The following is a 22,579-nucleotide window of genomic DNA, read 5'->3' as shown; positions in this document are numbered from 1 at the left end:
AAATGATAGAAGTGTTCTGGTAAGGGGGTGTACTATGTTGCGAAGTTGGAATATACCTGCTTGGGTCCACGGGAGCATTGTATCATATGTTAAGCTGTCTGGGATATCTGGGTTGAACAATATGTTTATCAATGGAGGGCATGAAGAGGCAAGGGAAAATTGTTTCAAGCATTTGTTCCATATGTCGAGAGAAAACAACAATGGGACCAGACATATGCTTCTAAGTGAACACATGGAGGTTTTGAGATCTGGCCAAATCATGGCGCAGATGTGTACTGGTTTAGTGATACTCATCTCAATCTCTGCCCAAATAGTAGGAGCCTTCCTGGATGACCAGGTAATAATTGGTTTAAGATGTGTAGCGAAGTAATACTTAATCAAGTCTGAGGCTCCCAGTCGGCCACGCCACCTAGGGGCCAGCATCACAAGCTTGCAATCCTATGGACCTTTTAGTGCCAGATAAAGTTAAGAAAGGTTCTTTGCATGGCCTTCAGTTGTGACATTGAGATGGGAATCGGGAGTGTGTCAAAGAGGTAAAGGAGTCTTGGCATTAGTCTTTTGCGACCCAAAAGGGAGAGGGGATAGGAGTCCCATTGCTTTAAAAGTCTATCAATGTCTCGAAAGAGTGGAGGGTAATTAGCTTGGTATAGGGTCGAGTATGAGGGGGTTATATTAACCCCCAAATATCCAATGGAGTCTGTGCACCAATGAAAGGAGTAGTTGTTTTGGAGTATGGTAAGATCGGGGGTTGGATATGTAGGGGTAGGGCTTCTGTTTTACTGTGTTAATTTTGTAGCCGGATATAGAGCTGAAATGTTTCAGCAGGGATATGAGATTGGGAAGTGAGATGTGGGGTTTAGTCAACGTTAGAAGAATGTCGTCTGCAAACAGGGACAACTTGTATTCCCTTTGGCGTAAACAGACTCCTCCAATATTGGGGTGCAAACGGATAGCCTCCGCTAGGGGTTCCAGGCAAAGGATGAAGAGAAGGGGTGATAGAGGAGAACCCTGTCTGGTTCCGTTACTCAGCGAGAAGGGTGATGACAACTAAGAAGCTAATTGAACCTGGGAGGAAGGACATGAATAGAGGGCCTCTAGAGCTGCTACAAAGGGTCCAGTGAAACCATAATTAGAGGGTGGCCAACTGAGCCGGACAAAGGCCTTCTGTGCATCAAGACAAAATTAGAGTTAGACAGGAGGTTTTGTGTAACAGATCTATGAGGTCTATAGTGCGCCTCGTGTTATCTCCTGCATGTCTGGTTTGTACAAAGCCAACCTGGTCTTTATGTATGAGTCTAGGGATTATGTGAGTTAATCTGTTAGCCAAGATCTTCGTGAAAATCTTATAGTCTGAGTTTAATAATGCAATGGGTCTGTAATGTCAGGTAAGGAGGGGTCTTTACCCAGTTTCGGAATGACTGAGATATAAGCATGGAGGAATTGTGCGTGTGGTATTGATCCCCGGAGCGGAGTGGTATAGAGTGATATCATGTGGGGACTTAGGATTGGTAGGAACATCTTATAGTAAGAGTAAGGTAGCTCATCCAGGCCCAGGGCTTTTTGGTTGGGGAGCTGTGTAATTACCTCTTCAAGCTCCTCGGGTGAAATGTGTGAGTTAAAATCTATAAGGTGTTCAGGCAGGAGTTTGGGCAATCATAAATGCTTAAAAAAAGAGATCAAATTTCTCTTGTGTAAAGCTATAATTTGGGTCTGTCTGTAAGCAGTTATATAATTTGTGATAAAGCTCTCCAAAATGTTTTGACATAGTTAGGGGACAATAGGTAGGAGATCCATCGGGGTGTCTAAGGAAATCAAGAGAGGATTGAAAGGGATGTGGTTTCAACTTATTTACTAGTAGTTTGTGTGACTTATTTGAATATTCATAAAACTTCTGTTTGGACCACAGAAGGGATTTGCCTATCTTGCTCATAGCTAGGGACCTAAGTTGGTTTTGCAGCGACACAACCGTCCGGAGTCTGTCCACTGTGGGGGAGGCCAATAGTATTCTCTCTGCTGATCGTAATTTAGTCATGATAGCAGAGTATTGGGAAGCAGCGTTCTTTTTAAGATGGGAGCCTAGGGCTATGCATTGCCCTCGGAAAACAGCTTTATGGGCCTCCCACAGAGTGGAGGACTCCATGACTGAGCCTTTGTTAAATTGGAAATATTCCATTAGGCCATTAGATAGAAGGTCTCCCGTTTCCGGGGAGCGAAGGAATGTTTTGTTCAGTCTCCAATGACAGGTCTTAGGAGAGGCAGATGTGAGGTGGATATCTAGTTGAACAAAGGAGTGGTCTGACCATGTTATTGGGGTTAATTTTGGAAGAAACCATCAATGTCAAGATGGCTGTAGGGATAAAGAAGTGGTCCAGCCTAGAATAAAGTTTGTGAGGATGCGAAAATAATGTGTATTGTTTGTGAGTAGGATGTTTGACCCTCCAGATATCTAAGCCCTTGTACACACGGTGGGAGATTCCGACAACCAAATCCATTGGATTTTGTCCGTCAGATCTTGTCCAAAACTGTGCATACACACGGTCAGACAAAGTTGTCGGAAAATCTGATCTTTCAGAACGTGATGGCGTTATTTCGTTACGGCGGGACTACGTTCACGCTGGTAGCCAATAGCTTTGATGTAGGCATTTGATCTGAGCATGCGTGGCACTTTGTCCGATCGGAATTCTCTACACATGATCGGTGTATGTCCGATCGGACCAGTTTGTCGGAAAATATTTCCAGCAAGTTGGAAAATTTGGTCCGACGGATATTCCTACGGAAACAGTCCGATGCCTACCACACACAGTCGGATTATCCGACAAAACGGTCCGATAGGACACATATTTCAGGTTCAAAACAGTTTCTCTTGTTACCCACGGCAACCAAATCATTGTTTGCAGAATGGACTCTTAACAGATCACAGCTTTCAATATCATCAGTGCTTTCCAACTCAGTGTTTGTTAGAAGAAGACCTGAGGAGGGAATACATCCGACGGGACCATAGCACTGCTCCACCTCACCCGTTGTCCAAAACTCCATGGGTACCTGTTCTAACAAACTACCCTGACCCAAGCATAAACCATTTTTGTCAAGTGTACACATTACATTGTTACGGCAACCAATATTAACACTTTCTCCCACAGTGTCTCCGGCACCTTAACTTGTACATCTGGGCCAGTGACAGGAAGCATCTCTGCTACTGCTGAGTCTATTCTGGGCCGTTCCTTCTCATGAGGCCTAGCAGGTAAGGCAGTATCTGCGCCTTCTACTGACCACTGCTCAGCTGCACCTTGGACCACACCAGCAGAGATGTTTCTAGTCACCGCATCAAGCGGAGAGACCTCTAATATCTCAAACAGTTCTCCCACGTGCCTTCCATACCGAACAATAACTAGAAGTACGCTCACAGAGAATCTGGAGATCCTGTGCCAAATGGTTAACCATTGGTCCCACCAATTCCAGTCTTGGTCAAGGTTTCCCAGCACCGCCTGTACCACCTGGCTCCACCCATTGGTGCTACGCAGCACCACCTGGTCCAACTGCGGTGGAGATACCCAAGTATACAGTAAGTTCATTTTTACCAACTCTAGCATTTCCAGTGTGTCATCTCTAAACATCCCATGTATAAACACCAGAACTTTCTAGGGTCTTTTACCCTGTCTAAGGCATGGAGGGGCTCATCGACTGCAGGTTGAGAGGGTGAGACATTTGAAGAGACCTCATCCTCCTTGAAGGTACCCATCATTACAGCCTGTTGCTCCCCTGGAGCGCTGTCAGACACATGTCTCACACTTATCCCTTCTGCATCAGTGTTAGTGAGCCGCTGCAGGTCATTACAAGTCACACTATCACATTGATATTCAACATTATTTAGCTGTGGACAACACATCTGCGATGCCAGTGCCCTGAACTGTTTCTTCAGACTGGAGGGCAGCAACCTTTGCAGGGACCAAGACGCCCTCAACCACCGGCGGCTCTGCGACCCCCCTGTCTGGCATAGCAGTTGTGTCCACACCCTTGTTACTTAAGCTAGCCTTACCCAGCATGGCTAGCAATTGTTTGGCCCAGCTGTCCCAGTCCATTGTGATTCCCTCATGGGCGTTCTACAGCGTTGCATCACCTGCTGTAGAAAGCCGCACAGAAACCTGGGATTCATTAGCTTCAACTGCACATTCGTCACTTCTATATATATCATTTTGTGACACCACACTTTTATCAATGTTGCATTGGGGTGATGCTTCGTCACCTAAAGCTTGGTGCAGCACACCATTTTGACCACCTTTTTCTGGTGGCACTACAGACACATCCAGCTTTGTACACTCAGATTTTGCAGGCTGAATTAACCCCTTGCCCACTGGGCTACACGTAGGTTTGTGGGGCTGCGCCCACACTCTCACTGTGTGATTCAGTCATAACATTACAGTTAACACATTTTTCAACGTCATCATCACCAATAGCATCACATTGGCCAACACTATTGTCGGCATGACCATCCATATTCTGATTACATGGAGACATAGCTACTGCTTTTGTGGGTTGTCTATGAGCCACCACAATCTCTGAGTGACTCCTTATAGCGCCCGTTCTCTGTAAAGGAGCACTCTTACCTACTTGGGCAGCTCCATAGCTGACCTGGAAAACTCTCGGCTCAATCACTGTGGGCTTCTTGGAAGTTTCCTTGGGCAAGCCTGCAGCAGCCGTCACTAGAGAACATGGTACCAACACTGTTTTGGTCACTCCTAGCTCGTTTTTCCCAGCCATCTGCTGGATCATAGCAGGCACATGTAGAGTCCCCATGTCCTTTTCAGTTTTTATCCCTTTGTCTAGTTGGGCTTTACGCTGTGCCTCCCCACTGCTCTGGGTAGCACACTGCAGCAAGTCTATGTCCATTTGTACTGCGGATCTCCCCACTGGACATACTCCCACTTCACTGGGTTCAGCATCATAAACTGAAACAGTCTTACCAGTTCCTGCAGCTGGTGTCATGGCCTTAACTTGAGTGCGTTGTCTTACAGGTGTGGTGTCTTCACAGGCTGACTCCCCCATGTGGCCATGGAGCAAAACTGCAGCCTTTTCTGGACCCACTGATGCCCCCTGTAGGTAACACAAGTTCCCTGTTGCTAGGGGTAACTGCAGACTTGCGCTCCAAATCTGGTTGGCTATACCTCATGCAGGATTCAGGCTGATGTACTCTCCTTTCTGGACTGACCCCTTTGCCTAAGCGGTCATGACAGAAAACCTTACGTTTCTCTGGATGTCTAAATCCTTGGTCTTCCGGTGACACTTCTCCCGTCCTGGAGCATTGCTGGCGGCCCATGATACGACGGAACTCTCCTCTAAGAAGGATTTCCTCTTTAAACTTGCGGTAGTCATCCTGATCCCCATCCATCAAATGGTAAACCGACCGAAACTCTTTCTGCAATAAGGTTTGCAGCAGTTTTGGCCACCGGTCCCTAGGCCATTTTGTCTTTACAGCAACTTTTTCAAATCTTACAAGGAAGTCTCCCACCTCCTCTGTAGGCAGCATGGGTTGCATATAGTCAGAGGCCAAGATCTGAGCCCCTTTTTGCGATTCTGCTTGAACCATTCATTCACTGTCTCACACGTCTCTGGCCCCTTTTTACTGGCCCTACAAGGTGGAGACATCTTCTCAGACCATGCTGAGCTCACTTCTTGGCATCTCCTCCATGACTGGCACTCACTCGTTGCCATGGGATACCACTTCTAGAGGCGATTCAGTTCGCATTGTGCTCTATATAAGTATTTCATTCATTCATTCACTTCTGAGGACACAGCTGATCACAATCATTAGTAGATGTGTTCCAGAATTCATCAACCTCCCATCCAGTTTGGTTATTCCATGAACATTCCTGGGACAAGGGGCAATGGGCAACAGCATGTCCCCACCCACTGCAACGCATGCAGCGCAGCGGCCTCCTTGCCTCATGCTGTCGCACCTTTGGGCTCAGGCTGCCAGGAACAACATCCTCTTTCACTTCTCCTTTAACTGGGGGTGACACGATCAATTTACCTAGGGTCACAGCAGTGTCACACTCAAAAGAATTCTCTGGTGTGGCTGGGGCATGTGGTGAAATACCCTCTAGCCACAATAGCCACTCCCTGGCTTTAGCAAGGATTGCTTCCTTTTTTTGCTTTGACCATCCCATCCTTGCGGTCTTGCACACAGCAGCTTGTAACAGTTCTCAGCAGAGGAAAAAAAATATTATGTTTGATTCTTCCTTCACAGGTACACAACCTGCATGCAACACAGTCCATCAAATACCTATGCGCAATGCTGTTCGCCTGGCTGCCACACAGCAGTAGTTCCTGATGCGACTCACCATGGAGCAAGGACCCGGATTCCACCGTCTACATGCCCGCATTCTCCACCACTTGTGACATTGGGGTGTTTAGCTCAAGTGGTTAGATGCAATTTCAGTCCACATCAGACAGGTATTTCTAGTTAAGGGCCTGGTAGCCCACGTTTATTAAAAGGAAAACAAAACAAAACAATAGTCCATCCAGGAATCCCACGCAGGGGTTTAACTTCATTCAGCACACATAAACGAAAAACATACCAAGCCACCTGGCTCTCTCGTCAGCAGTTCCTCTGCTTGCTCCCAACAGACTTATTGATTCTTTCCAACCCCCTGGACTCACTGGCTTCCATAGTCTTCCCGACTCTCAAGGCTATCAGCCTTTCCCAGTCCTTTACACGGATTACAGTCTCCCACAGGGAAGACCACTCTCCAAACACAGGCTTGTCTTCAAACAGCAGCAGCAAGCTGCTCACACTCCACCATCCTCCACCCTCTACGCCCAACAGCCCCTCGTTATATGGGCTGTGTGAAGCTGGGCACACACCCTGCTCACTATCGTCAAGACCCAGACACAGGGTTGGAGATCCAGTCCCACCCATGACTCTCAGGGATCTCCAAACTACAGAATCCCATCTGGAGCTAGCAAAACCTGGAGAAAACTGACAGAGCAGTTTTCTCCATTTAAACGCTACACTCTGTAGTCTTGCAGTCCGCAGATATGCAAACTCTGTGTCTGTGTCTCTTTTTCCTCTAATTTCATAAGGGCAGAGCCTCGCTCTGCCACAATATATATATATATATATATATATATATATATATATATATATATATATATATATATATAATCACTTAAGGCCATGTTTGCAAGGCTGTGAGTGTAGAACCATCTTTACTTTTGGAATCAATAATAGCGGTCAGCAGAATCTGTATTCTAAGGTTTACCTAGCATTCAGACCTTAATTTGATATTTCGCATATATTGTAGTGGAGTAAAAAGTACAGTATTTTTTTTCGTTAGTAAATGGTCCCCTTTAATATGACTAGGACACTACTGTCTCCTTCCTTTCTCTTTCCTCTCTGGATTTGTACTCATTATTTCTGCTATGTGCAGGCAGATATTACACTTTCAGTTGACAGTGTGTTATTTTATACTGCCCAGTTTCCAAGATCCCTGAAACCTGAATCATAGTCTGAAATGCAAATAGTGCAGTCTGTAGCTAGACTGTTTTCACTCTTGTCATAAATTATAGAAACCAAAACAAAGTAAAGCGTAACTGCTCAGTCAACAGAAATAACTATGACATCTAACGCACAAAGTAAATACAATGTAGAAAAATACTAACAAAAAATGCATAATTTAAGCCATATCAAAAATTTAAATATAACACTAGTATTTTGTTTATCACTCCCTAGAATCTAGCATTGTATCCCTGTAAGCTATTTCATTTAAAGTGAACTTTTCAGTACTTTTACAAGTTTGCATAAATTAATTCATGACTTGTCATTAATTACATCAAGCATACACTTTTTCTAAAATATTGGACCTTTTACCACTAAAATGCAGTCCCCAAGCTTGAATTCATTGGGTTTACCTAGCCTAAGATGCTAACATCAAGCATCAATCATTTCCTCAGTCTCCTCTATAGAGGTAAGGGAAGAGCATAGTGAATTAAACAGATGGCAGTTTCCTTGGCTGAAAATGATAGGAGAGTTTACTTCTACTTCAAAGCTCATTTCATCCTTGATAAAACACCTTGCTTTCACCGCTCCTCCCTCCCATTGACTTCAATGCATTTTGGAAAAATAGTGAAATTCTGCCAAAATCTTATAATATTCAACAAAATATCACCAGGGAAATTAAGACTCTCAATTCCTTATTGTGAGGCTACAGAAAACATTGATGAAGACAGCCAAGAATCGTATTGGCACCAGGATTTAAATGACAATTAAATGTTATTTCCAGGCCAGCATATCAGTCCTGGAAGAAGGTACCGTAACAAAGATGACCTCTGTTCTTCTGGGGAGGAAAACAAATGAAGTCATTGTTAGGGGGGGTACAGTGATCTCTAAGACAGATGACACTGGACAACCATACATTTTTTCCCTGAAATTTTTTTGGTGTATCTTACAAGTTTTTGGCTGTTAATCACAAAAATAACCTGTAATTTAACCTGTCTGTTACCATTTCATAGACATATACTCTTTTTGCAATTTGCAATGCCTGTTGGCTATGCTGCACACATGAAAGAAACATTGAACCTTTGCTGAAGCACATCCAGTGCACCAAATACAACTAAAATATCTGTGGAGATCTAAAAGTTGTGGCTCTGCTGCTTGGATATACCAAGTACTGTTGTTACATATACAAATGCAATGACATTACATTAAAAAGAAATGGTCATACTAAAAGAATGTCCAAGATAAAAAAACATGGCACATGCACCATTTGTTGACTCAACAAATATATTTTTGCCTCCGCTTCACATAAAACTTGGACTGATGAAAAATCTGAAAGCAAAGAACAAGGTGAAGGTTTCTGTTATTCGAGACAGATTTTTCCAAGAAAAACTAGTAATTAAAGAGGAAGTAAACCCTGATGGGTTTACTTCCTCTTTGTCTCCCTGCAAAGGTAAAGCATAATAGGCTACTATGCATCACATAGTAGCCCATTATGTGTCACTTACCTGACACAGGAGCCAGCAATGTCACCTGTAGTCCGGAGCATCCATCTTCTTCCGGGTATCGCTGCTCCGGCCACTCACAGCGCTGGAGCAGCGATTACGTCACTCTCGCGCATGCGCACGGGAGCCGCCACTAACGGCATATCGCATGCGCCGTAGACAGCTGTCACTGTCTTTTAGTAAATATCTCCTAAACCGTGTAGGTTTAGGAGATATTTCTTGGGCCTACAGGTAAGCCTTAATCTAGGCTTGCCTGTAGGTCAAAGTGGTTTGTAAGGGTTTACAACCACTTTAAGGAAGGAATTTTTGTTGGTCTACAGATCAGATACACCATCAATGACAAGCGGTTTGAAGCCAGAGAAGATCACCTGGGAAGCATTCAAAGATAATGATAATTATTTTGGCAACTACAGAGCATCAAACTACATCCAGCTGATTCACTTCTTAAAGCACAAAGACCATAAAGTGCAACATATTACTGAATATTCATTTTCTGCATTTGCACTTGGACTTAATTTCCAAAAATCGAGATATAGATCTAACGATGAACACGGTGAAAGGTTTCACTAGGACATTGTCACTATGGAAAAAACCAGGGCAACTGAAATTTTGAAAAAATGTGTTGTCCAGTCTAATAAATGCTTGCAATTGGTGTACTTATACAGTAAATAACTTGAAAAAATATATCTGATGCTATTTTTCAGCAGGTCAGCAATGGCAGCTCTAATTTTTTCCTCTTGAAAGTTCACTTTACTCTTCCTTACTCTTCTTTATAACAGTCCAAATAACACTGTGTATTTCTGTTTTAAAAGTAATTATAGTTAATTATCTGAACTCAGTTACAATTTTGTATACCTGTGTAAGCTTTAGGGCTGACAAATATCACGTTTTGATAATGCATTTTTGTTTTTTGTAAATTATTTTTAATCTATTGTGAGGATAATTACTTAAAAATCTATTTGAAATCAAACTTTCATTTGTAAAGTGCAAGGAGAGTTTTCTTCTTAACAATCTACTAATCAAGGGATATATTATTAAAGTAAATCTAAAGTTAACATTTTCCTTGGTTTTGGATAGAGGCGAAAAATTGCTGATTTTTGCTGTCTCTGTGCAGTTGAGGAGACTTTTCTTCATTTCTTGTCCTAGAGACACAACAGCAATGAGTAGAATAATCTCAAAAATAAGGGGAAATTCCCTCCTAGACAATTGTTAAAAAGGTTTCCTCCTTGGAAAAAGTACTATCATCATGAGGATAAAATAGGATTTTTATAACAGCTTACCTGTAAAAATCATTTTCTTGGAGTACATCATGGGACACATAGCACCATAGTAATAACTATATGGGTTAGAGACCACCTTTAGGTGAATGGACACTGGTATAACCAAAAAGGAAACAGGAAATGCCCCTCCCTATATAACCCCACCCATACCAGAAGTATCTCCGTTTTTTTAGCAAAGCGATATATACACATATCCCGATAAGAGGAGTGGGACCTCTGTGTCACATCATGTACTCCAAGAAAAGTATTTTACAGGTAAGTTGTTATAATAATCCTATTTTCTTTATCGTACATCACGGGACACAGAGCACCATAGTAATAACTATATGGCATGTCCCAAAGCAATGCCACCTGAGGGGAGGGAGACACAAAGCAAATAGCCACCACCAGGCGTGAGGACCTATACTTCTGCCTGCAGCAAAATGCGCCCAAAGGGGGTGTCCTCCTGCCATTTTACATCCATTTGATAGAATCTTGTGAATGCAAGTAGCAGCCTTGCAAACCTGAGCCACAGGGGCTTGGTGATGCACTGCCCATGAAGCACTGACTGCCCTGGTAGAGTGCGCTTTAATCTTAAATGGAGGAACCTTTCTTTTCAGGCCATAAGCCTGACTAATCACTTGATGAATCCACTTAGCAACAGTAGATTTCGATGTTGCCTGACCCTTTCTAGGGCCTTCCAGCAACACAAACAAAACCATCAGTTTTCCATATCTGAGCAGTCGCTTTCAGATAGGCTTTAATTGCTCTCACTACATTGAGGGAATGTAATAATTTTTCTTCTGCAGAACGAGGTTCTGGGAAAAAGCAAGGTAAGGAAACACCTTGATTCAGATGAAAACCAGACACTACCTTTGGCAAAAAGGTTGGGTGCGGACGCAGCACAACCTTATCCTTGTGAATGATTAAGTATGGCTCCTTACAGGAGAAAGCAGCCAATTCTGATACTCTTCTTGCAGAGGTTACTGCAACTAGGAATACCAATTTCCTTGTCAAAAGGATCAAAGGAATATTCCATATAGGTTCAAAGGGTTGTCTTTGCAACACAGTCAAAACCAGATTCAAATCTCATGGGCACAAGGGCATTCTAACTGGCAGAGTTATCCGAGATACCCGTTGTATGAATGCCTGAACTAAAGAGTGCGAAGCAAGCAGCCTTTGGAAAAACACTGCCAAGGCCGAAAGCTGACCCTTGATTGTACTCAAGGCCAGCTTAATTTCTACTCCTAATTGTAGAAAGGTCAGAATTCTTCCTGTGACATACTTAAGAGGATGCCAACACTTGGTTTCACACCAAGTGTCGTAGGCCTTCCAGACCCTGTAATAAATGGTTCTGGAGGCTGGCTTTCTGGCATTAATTAGGGTGGTTTCTACTGAACTTGATAGCCCTCGATTTTTTAGAATGTGGACTTCAAAAGCAACACCATTAAATTTAGCTCTTGTAAGGCAGGATGGAATACTGGTCCCTGTGACAACAAGTCTGGATGAGTTGGAAGAGTCAAAGACTCCCCTACTGCCATTCTCATGATCCCTGCATACCAGGGTCTTCTGGGCCATGCTGGGGCCACTAGGATTACCGGCTTCCCTTCTTCCCTGATCCTGTGAAGCAGCCGTGATAGCAGCTGAACTGGAGGGAATGCATAAATCAGTGAAAACTGATTGCACAGGATCACTAACGCATCTACTCCGAGTGCAAGTGGATCCCTTGTTCTTACCACAAAGTTGTCCAACTTCTTGTAAAAACTGGACGCCAGTAGATTTACGTCCGACGTACCCCAGACAGGCAAGGAACATTTTTCTCTGCCCAAGATGGAATATGGTCCACCACCCTTTGGGCAGCCTGGCTTCTGGTGCCCTCCTTGGTGACTGATATAGGCCACTGCTGTGGCATTGTCAGATTGTATCCTGACAGAGCATTCTGTAACCTGGACATCTAGGCCATTAGAGCCAGGTGTACTGCCCAAATCTCCAGGATATTGAAGAGCAAGGTCTTCTCGGACTCTGACCACTTCCCTTGAACAGTGTTCTCTTCCAGGACTGCTCCCCAGCCCCATAGGCTGGCATCCGTTGTTACTACTTTCCAGAAAACTGGAATGAAGGATTTCCCCTTCTGTAAATTCCTGTTTATCAACCACCAGTTGAGACTCTGGCATACCTTTTGAGACAAATTCATTGGATAATCCAAGGCTTGGATCCATTTGATCCAAGCAGACAGAATGCTGTGTTGCAACAGTCTTGAATGAAACTGGGCATAGGGAACCGCTTTGAAAGAAGCTACCATCTTCCTTAGTAGTCTCATGCAAAGGAGAATGGAAGGACCCTTCTTTGCCTTGGCCACCTGGACCAGTCCTCTTATGCCATGTTCCTGACACAGTAATCGATCCAGTGCCAGAAATAAGGACTTTTTCTTTACTGGGTCCTTGGGAATGTTTGATTTTTGAAAACGCGATGGTGGAAACTCTTGGAACTTTAGTTTGTAGTTTAGGGCTACTACAGAGAGGACCCACTTGTCTTGGATCTCTTCTTGCCAAGTTTCTGGAAACCACCACAGTCTTCCCCCCACTCGATCGAGTGGGGGTGCCCCTTCACAAGGAAGCCTTGGGATTCTGTTTTGTGAACTACTGACCTCAGGGCTTTTTGTAGCCCTGTGTCTGGTTATGAGGCTTACCCTTTGACCCTGATGGAGTAAGCCATCAATACTGCCTGGAGGCTGTTGCCCCAGGCATAGGAGGGGAAGTCTTGAAAGAAGGCCATTTATTGTTTTTCTTAACCGGCAGAAGGGTACCCCCAGAATTCTTTTAGATATACTTATCCAAATCTTCCCCAAGCAACCTTTCTCCATGAAAGGGAAACCCAGCCAAGAGCTTCTTGCATGTTAACTCAGCTGACCAATTTTTAAGCCACAGAGTCCTGCACATATGTATCAACATAAGCGCAAGGCGAGATGCCTGATGGATGGAATTCTTGATAGCGTCCACTGCAAAGTATTGGGCCTTAGGTAGCTCAGCTAAACTTTGGGCCTCATCAGCTTAAGCAGGAACTTTTTTTAATAACTTGCTTGAGTTTATCCCGAACACATTAACAGATGCCTATTTCTGCTACTGCAGGCTGTACCACCTCTACAGCAAATGAGACTTTTAGTACATTGTCCACTGGACAAGTTAAACGTCTGTTCACAGAGAACATGGCAGCACCCACTGCTGACAAATCCCATCTCTTTGAGAACTTTTTCTCCATTGGGTAAAGAAATAAAAATTTCTTAGGGGGAGAAAACTGCCTATCTGGGTGATCACAATCAGCATAAATCAGTTGCTCCAGTAACGTGTACATAGGGAAAGCATGAGAACCCTGTGGGGGTTTTAGTGAACCCAAAGAGGAGACGGAAACCTCATCCACTTCTGCAGGAGGCAACTTATATCCAGAGTGGACAAAGTCCGTAAGGGATTGAATTAGCAATTTCTAAGATTGCGAAGTTGAGAAAGGTTCTTCAGATGCTGAATCCTCAGAAGAGGAGTCACTCTAACCTCCTTCCCTCAAAGGTACCCCACTATCATCTGCCCATTGTTGTTCCAAAATGAGAAGGTCAAGGGCAGGAGAAAGGGACCTGCCATGTTTTCTCACCTCCTGGGAGGATGACGCAAACAAATCAGCTATTTTTCCCTTCAAACCAGCCAGAGCCAAAGCTAAATTGCCCTTAGTGACGAATGCAGAAACTGACATGTTGGGGGTAGCCACCATGCCTGTGAGACAAGATGGCTCAGGTTCGCCAGATGATCCAGATCTTTCAGGGGAGGATGGAACTGTGGGAGTGCGACTAGGAGCCTCAGGCTCTGACCGCAGCAACTTTGCACTCCCCCCCCGATGAGTTACCCCTCCTACGGCCAGACATAGTCCTAAGTGCAAAAAAGGCAGAGGTACTAAACAAAATGCATCTACTGTTGAGCTTTAGTCTAGCAATTTACATAATATGCTGCTATAAATGCTCAGTCTCAATGCTGAGTAAACGTGTCTCTTGGAAATGCCTGTATCCACACACCCATACAGCTTACATGCTCTTGTGCGCTTTGTGTCCCTCTGTCAGCCAACTAAACCCTCCCAGAGTGTAAAGCTTTTAAGCAGTGAGCCACGTACTCCACGTGCATGCCGGCGGTGTTTAAGCCATGCCACAGACTTAGGCTCTGCTCCCTTTTTTAAAGGATCCCTTTCCTGCACTCTGCGTGGAGATAGCCGACCCTATAGTGAGGGATGGGGGTCTTCAGAAGGGGAGAACCTGACCTCCCTGATGGTGGATGGTCCTCTCAAACCCCTACTGATGGCTGACAGAGCAGGAGAAATAGCAATGCTGCCACAGGAAGCCTTTTCTGACACATCACAGAGGAAGCATAGAATGCTGGAAGCCAGGTATGTAGCTTTTACACCCTCTATTGGCAAAACACAGGCAAGTCATCACATACTCACTCCAGAACAATCAAGTGAATCATATATATATATAAACATTCCCTGTCTTTCTGACTTACCTGATCCCAGCCGCCGTTCTGCTGGAAACTATCACAGACAGATCCAGCCTTCACCCATCACCGTGGGCCATGTCATGCCAGACCTTCAAGGACCGGGTCCCTTTTCATGGGTCCACTCCCTTGGACCTGTACAGAACCACTACTGGAAAACTTGGCTGTATTAACATAACCAAGGTCCCAGAGTCCAGATCTCAAAAGAGACGCATTACAGGCAAAAACCTTGTTTCTTCTTGTATGAGGCCCAGGTACCATCCATTTGGCTTTCAAGCACTTTAGATGGATCTGTTTGCACAGCCCCTTGATCAGGGATTACTTAGCAGAGCTTTCTTTGCACTTCATCAACCGTGACCAACACCTTAGACACTGGGGAAAAAACTGAGATACTCCTGGTATGGGAGGGGTTATATAGGGCACTTCCTGTTTCCTTTTTTGGTTATACCAGTGTCCATTCACCTAAAGGTGGCCTATAACCCATATAGTTATTACTATGGTGCTCTGTGTCCCCTGATGTAAGCTAAAGAAATAGAGAAGGTGAATGTTTCCAGGGGGGACATAAAGAGCAATAAAAATCTTTGTACCATGTTCTGTGAATGCAGAAGAGGCAGTTGAATGACAAGATCCTCTCCACCATTTGCAGAATGTTACATCCTGTATAGGCAATGCAAGGACTTTTTGTCAATGGAGGAGAAAACAAAAAGAGAGTGGGTGGCTTTCTGCAATGTATTGTAGATGCAAAGCTAACACCCACAGCACTATTTTACCATTTTATTCCTAAGCCTAGTTTTACATTGCTGCAGGTTAGAAATCATATGAGTTCAGCTCAACTCGCACAATTTCAACCTGGCAATGCAGTACGGTTGTGTGAAAAAGTATTTGCTCCCTTTCTGATTTTTTTTTAAAAAAAATTGCATATTTGTCACACTTAAATGACTCAGATCATCAAATTTTATTATTACACAAAGATAACTTGAGTAAATACAAAATGCAATTTTTTAATTATGGTTTCATTTATGAGGAAAAAAAGCTGTCCAAACCTGCCTGGCTTCATGTGAAAAGGTAATTGCCCCCTAAACCTAATAACTGGTTGTGCCACCCTTGGTGGTAACAACTGCAATCAAGCATTTGCCATAACTGGCAATGAGTCTTTCACATTGAACAATTTGGAGGTGAACTTGCTGTTGTGTTTCGGATCATTATCCTGCTGCATAACCCTGCACTTGAGCTTGAGGTCACAAACTGATGGCCGGACATTCTCCTGTATGATTTTTTGGTAGAGCTCAGAATTCATGGTTCCATCAATTATGGTAAGTTGCCCAGATCCTGAAGCTGCAAAGCAGCCCCAGACCATCACGCTACCACCATAATATAGTGCCTTGCAAAAGTATTCACCACCCTTGGCATTTTTCGTGTTTTGTTGCCTCACAACCTGGAATTAACATGGATTGTTTGAGGATTTGCATCATTTCATTTACAGAACATGCCCACAACTTTGAAGATGTTTTTTTTTTTTTATTGTGAAGCGAACAACAAATAGGACAAAATAACAGAAAAAGTCAATGTGCATAACTATTCATTTTCTTTTGGATTGAGGTTTGGGCTTTGACTAGGCCATTCAACACATTTACATGTTTCCCTTTAAACCACTCAAGTGTTGCTTTAGCAGTGTGTTTGGGGTCATTGTCCTGCTGGAAGGTGAACCTCCGTCCTAGCCTCAAATTACACACAGAGTGGTACAGGTTTTGCTCAAGAATATCCCTGTATTTAGCATCATCCATCTTTCCCTCAACTCTGAGCAGTTTCCCAGTCCTGACTGCTGAAAAACATAGCATAATGCTGTCACTACCATGTTTCACTGTGGGGGATGGTGTTCTTTGGGTTATGTGATGTGTTGGGTTTGCGCCAGACATAGCGTTTTCTGTGATGGCCAAAAAGTTAAATTTTAGACTCATCAGACCAGAGCACCTTCCTCCATACATTTAAGGAGTCTCTCACATGCCTTTTCACAAACTCAAAACATATGGCTTACAGGATCCATGCCTTCCCTCCTATCAGAATAGCGATCTGCCTTGTTTACAAGGCAGATTGCAGGTCTGTCTCTGTGGCTGATGATCGGTGGGTGCCGACACACATCGAGTCCACGATACCCTCTGGTTGGCTCCCGCTGTGTGTAATCAGCCACTGGCAGCGTGCATACGCACCCCCCTACCCGGAAGTGTTGTGTCGCGTATATATATAAAAATTCTGCACACAGCGACTGCCCTGTAGCAGTAAAACTGTTATAGGGCGGTTGGCAAGTGGGTAAACTAACTTATGACTGGACACTCATAATTACTTTAAAATATTGCATTTTTTAATGTAATTAGTAAGCCAATCACTTTTTAGATTGATTACAAACTAATAAAACATTTTGTAAGACTTGTCATGATTTCACGATTGCTGGACAGTCCTGATGACACAAGGCTTGTAGTAGGAGAATATGTTTGTTATTTATTTCCTTTTTTCTCTCTCTTATTGATGATGCACATGGCACTTTGGGAATCCCCCCAGACACATTTTGGTGAAGTGCCTATTTGTCTGTTTCTGTACATAATTAAAAAGAAAAATAAACAAGAGAAAAGTGCAAGCTAGAGTTCTGAGTGACAGCGGTTAAAATGTTTATGATGGTGAAGTGGTCACTTAAAGCTTTTCTAAGTGCTTGGAAGATGTAATTTAAGACGTTAAATGATCTTTGACATAAAGATTAGGAAGGCAGAGTAGTATCGGGAAGGCTTTGTGTGTACATATGCAGTGTGTATTGCTTGAGCCTCTAAAACTCCTATGTGACAAAATGTAGAAAAATAACAAACAATGCACACTCGCCACTCAACAGCCAACCTTGTCAGTAAATGCTTCATCAAGTTTATACATGGTGGACAGAAATTTGAGCTCAAGGACAATGCAACTCAATCAGGGCTGGAGGAGATGAAATTAGGCATAAGGAAAAATTTTCAGTTTAAAACTTTTTTGCCGTTTGATGAAGGAATTCTTTGAGGCTGTTTGTCAGGGTGAAAAGGAGATTTCTGTGTTGTTACATAATATTTTAAAACCATAATGACATTCATAAAGCGTAGGATATAATCTAATAGCTATAGTTAAACATTTCTGCAACTGGGTTTTTGGCACTATTAGGTAAAAATATATCTACAGTGCATCTTCAGTGAACATGTATCTTTAGGTGTTTTTTTTATATTTATGCTACAGTCATTTGTTTTATTAGTATTATACAGGTTTTATATAGCGCCAACAGTTTGCGCAGTGCTTTACAACATGAGGGCGGACACTACAGTTACATTACAATTTGGTACAAGAGGAATCAGAGAGCCCTGCTCGTTAGAGCTTACAATCTAAAAATGACCTGCACATTTTTTATATGTTTGTTGAACTATATTTCCAGTATTGCATTTTTAGTGGCTGAATCTTAGGCCGGGTTCACATCTATGTGAATTAGATGTGGGTTTCTCCTCATCCAATTCGCATAGCAGGAGAATGTGACTATGACTCTATGGAGCCGGTTCACATATCTCCATTGCGGCTGCGGAGCACACTGTGCGTCTTTGGCTCCCTTTCAGGGCTGAATTCAGCCCTGATTCGTCCCTGAAATGGGGAACAGGGACGCACAGCACTTCTGTCCGATCCGCACTGGGTTATAGTGTGAAACCGTACTACTTCATATTCCCATTGCACATGTTCCTGGATGCGCTCTTGGATTTGGGTGCTGTAACAACAACCAGCTGGATACTGGTTCAAGTCACTGCGAAGATATTTGCCAGCACACCATGGAACGACACAAATAGCATCCAAATGGGTGATTTATTGCATGATCAGGTGCTTACTATCCTTGTGTTGTGATCATGCAATAAATTACCCGTTTGGACGCTATTTGTGTCGTTCCATGGTGTGCTAGCAAATACCATAGTGTGAAACTGGCCTCTACTGAGAAAAGATTTATAAAATCTTTTAAACTAGGCGACAGGGGGAGGGTCCAGTGGTAGAGATAGTCAGCGTGGAACATATTCCTGAGTAGTATTGGGGGCATTATTGGTAGGTTGACTAAAGCACAAACTTAAGGTAAGTATGGTAACAAGTCCTATTTTCAACCTCAGAACACCCAATAAGTAGACAGTATGCGACCGGTGCGATGAGGACTTAGATTTTGTGGAAATTTCAGAGACTTGGTTTAACAGCTCTCATGATTGGCTGGCAACCATTTAAAGGTATTCCCTTTATCACAGGGATAGAGAGGGTAAAAAAGGAGGAGGGTTATGCCTGTATATCAAGAATAATGTACAAGTTAATGTGAGAGATGACATCACTAAGGGAGCTAGGGAGGAAGTGGAATCCTTATGGGTAGAGCTCCAAAGGGATGAAACTAAGGGGAAAATAATACAGGGAGTATGCTATAGCCTCCTAACCTGAGGAAGGAAGGGGAGATGGACCTCCTATCACAATTTGGATTAGCAGTAAGGATGGGAAGTGTCATAATGGGGGATTTTAATTATCCAGATATAGACTGGGCGGAAGGAACCGCGCATTTGTCTAAGGCTCGCCAGCTCCTAAATGTTTTGCAGGACAATTTCATGGATCAGATGGTAGATGCACAAACTAGAAACAAAGCATTACTAGACCTACTGATTACAAACAATACAGACCTGATCACGGATGTGGAAATATGGGGCAATTTAGGAAACAGCGATTACAGGTCAATTAGCTTCAGTATCAATCACACAAATAGGAAACATAAGGGGAATACAAAGACACTGAATTTCAAAAGAGCCAACTTCCCTAAACTACGAACCATATTAGTAGATATAAATTGGGATAAAATCTTAGGAACAAAGAACACGGAGGAGAGATGGGTTTGCTTTAAGAGCATATTAAATAAGGGCATTCGCCAGTGCATCCCATTGGGAAATAAATTTAAAAGAGCGAACAAAAGTCCTGAATGGCTTAACTTCAATGTAAAAATGCATATAAAAGCAAAGGACAAGGCCTTCAAAAAATACAAGGCTGCGGGATCATCATCAGCATTCAGACTTTACAAATAATGCAACAAGAAATGTAAGGGTGCAATTAGGGTGGCTAAGATAGAACACAAAAGACACATAGTGGAGGAGAGCATAAGAAATCCCAAGAAATTCTTTAAGCATATAAACAGTAAAAAAAAAAGGAGGACAGACCATAATGGCCCCATAAAGAATGAGGTTATATGCCATGGCAAGGCTGAGCACAGCAACAAGAGTAGCTATACTGCATCAGAAAAGTCTCTCCCAGGCAAAGATTTCAAAGCAGACTGGGGTTTCAAGATGTGATACTGAAGCTCTTTTGAGGAAGCACAAAGAAACCGGCAACTTAAGGACCGTAGATGCAATGGCTAACCGAGGAAAGATGAAAGACACATTATGCTTACTTCCCTTTGACATCAAAAGATGTCCAGCAGTGCCATTAGCATAGAACTGGTAGAAACCAGTGGAACCCAGGTACACCTATCTACTGCACAATGAAGTTTGGCCAGAAGTAGTCTTCATCAAAGAATTGTATCCAAAAAGCCTAAAATGCTAAACTGCTCAACTATGTATGAAAACATAGGAACTAGGGTGCAAAAAAATGGCAGCAGGTGCTCTGGACTGATCAGCCAAAATGTTAAATATTTTTTCACGCCTATCTAAAAACAATGATTGACTGCAGAAGCAGGAAAGCTTTAAGGATCCACCCAACAGGTGAGAGACCACCCTATTGAAGCCCTAATCCAGTGGGACATTTACAACTACTATTGCACCCAGGGTTACTATTGCTGCATCCAGAGTGGTAAGAGGCCTCTTGTCCAGTGACTTGGTCTTCAAGCTATTTAAAGCGATTGTGCTGCCCTCTTACTGGGATATTCGGACTCATTTCTTAGGACAATGCCGCCCTCATTTTCTTGGATCAAAAAATCTGTTTAGACCGTTCTACCAAGGACTCTGTGCCCCAAACTATTGCCAATGATAGATAAGTTACCACTGTCCATTGAGGGTAGGGAGGAACTATACCTTACAGGCTCCTGTGTATCTCCCTTTAGTTAGGGTACTTAACTCTGCCTCCTTGATCCAGGTTGTGGCATATTCTCTGTTTATAAATGTGTTGCCTGTAATCTGTGTTATTGGTGCACAGTGTTTAGATTGTCATTGTTTATTTAAACTGCTATTGTTTTACCCTGCTGGACTTGTAGCCAGTATAAATAGCCATTTTCTTTGTCTCAAGGTGTGTCAGAGCGTATGGTGGGGGGTCATTAGCACCAGAAAAAGAGGGACACAATTCATCCATCCTGGAAGAACTGTATGAATTGTACTCATTCATGTGGTCCTGAGGACTGACCACAACAAAACAAGTTTTGACTAAGGATGAGCTTTCAATTCAGGCTGAACACAAACTTTGCCCTTTCTGTCTCTTCTGAATGTCAAACTATTTGCTTCTTTGGCTGGGGATGAACATCATATATAGTAATGCTTTTTCTTCCTCTACTACTTTATGATGGCTTTCTGTCAATGCTCGTTAACCAAACATTCTTGCACTCATCCCTACTCACCAAGAGCAATAAAGACAATGAATTACCCTGGAGGGCACATAAATCAGTTAACCTGACAAGTTTTTTTAAAACCCTAAAAGCCATAGAAGGGATCTAGAACTAAAAAAAAGGTTTTGACTTTACATACACCACAAGGTGGCTTTTATTATCTTTGTTAACCTGAGAGGCCGCTAGGACCATAGGGTCACACTTTACTAATTGTAAAAAAAAGTTTAGTGTCACAGCCAAGAAATGCATAATGAAGCTTTATACATTTTATTTGTTGTGGATGTGTTTGTGTACTACATTTACATTCTTATTGATGTCTGGAACTGAGTTGAGCTCAACTAAACATGTCTTTCACAACAATGAACAAGCAGGTTGAAGCAGTCAGGGGGTTTGGGATAATCCTATACAGCACTTGGAACTTACCTGCAATGCTTTGAAATGCTTCAGTTGATTTTTATCAGTAAATTACTCTTCCTTTGCTGTCAAAGAGTTAATGCCTTATCTTCTAGCACAAACAAACCTCAACTAAAGTCACAAGGTAAGATGATTCCTTTCCATCCCAGGTGTGAAAAAAGCACTGAGATGAAGTATATGATAGGAAAAGCACTTGAGAATCAACACCTTGAGGAAGATTACATTCTGAGATTAAAAACTATTCTCTGGGCTATTCCCTCTGTTCATTTTACCAATTCATTCACTGCTTGGGGCTACTGAAAACAAGTGTGTGGAGATTTGTACCAGGGAGATTCCTCTGAGGGCTGAACTCGTCACTGTGCCTAAACCATGGTGCCATCCCTGTGTCTGAGGTCACTTTAACACATTTTAATGACATACAGACACATGGAGTTGTTTGTGCAATCAGAAATGAAAGCTGGAAGTGTCACAATAGAGCAATATTACTTATTTTTATATACATCATTTGTTGCAGTTGATAGAAACCAATAATGGGTGATAGTCAAACCAAACAGATGTTGGAATTTGATGCAAGATAAGGGTAAGTGGCTTTAGTCAATAAACATTTCTTATTTTTAAATGCTATTTCTCAATAGTAGTATAGGGTGTAAAAATGGCTGGGTAAGAATTAGGGTTTAGCTCTTAGCAATTTAAAGTTTGGGTTCACAGGTCAGCAGTAAATCAGATCTGCTATGTGTGGCCCTTAGCATATGGTCTTGTGTACCTTACTACAGAAAGCTTTG

Source organism: Lithobates pipiens, unplaced genomic scaffold, assembly GCF_037356315.1.
Source record: "Lithobates pipiens isolate NorthernLeopardFrog02 unplaced genomic scaffold, aLitPip1_a1.2 Scaffold_30, whole genome shotgun sequence".
In the NCBI taxonomy this organism is placed as follows: domain Eukaryota; kingdom Metazoa; phylum Chordata; class Amphibia; order Anura; family Ranidae; genus Lithobates; species Lithobates pipiens.
This window is presented reverse-complemented; position numbering follows the sequence as displayed.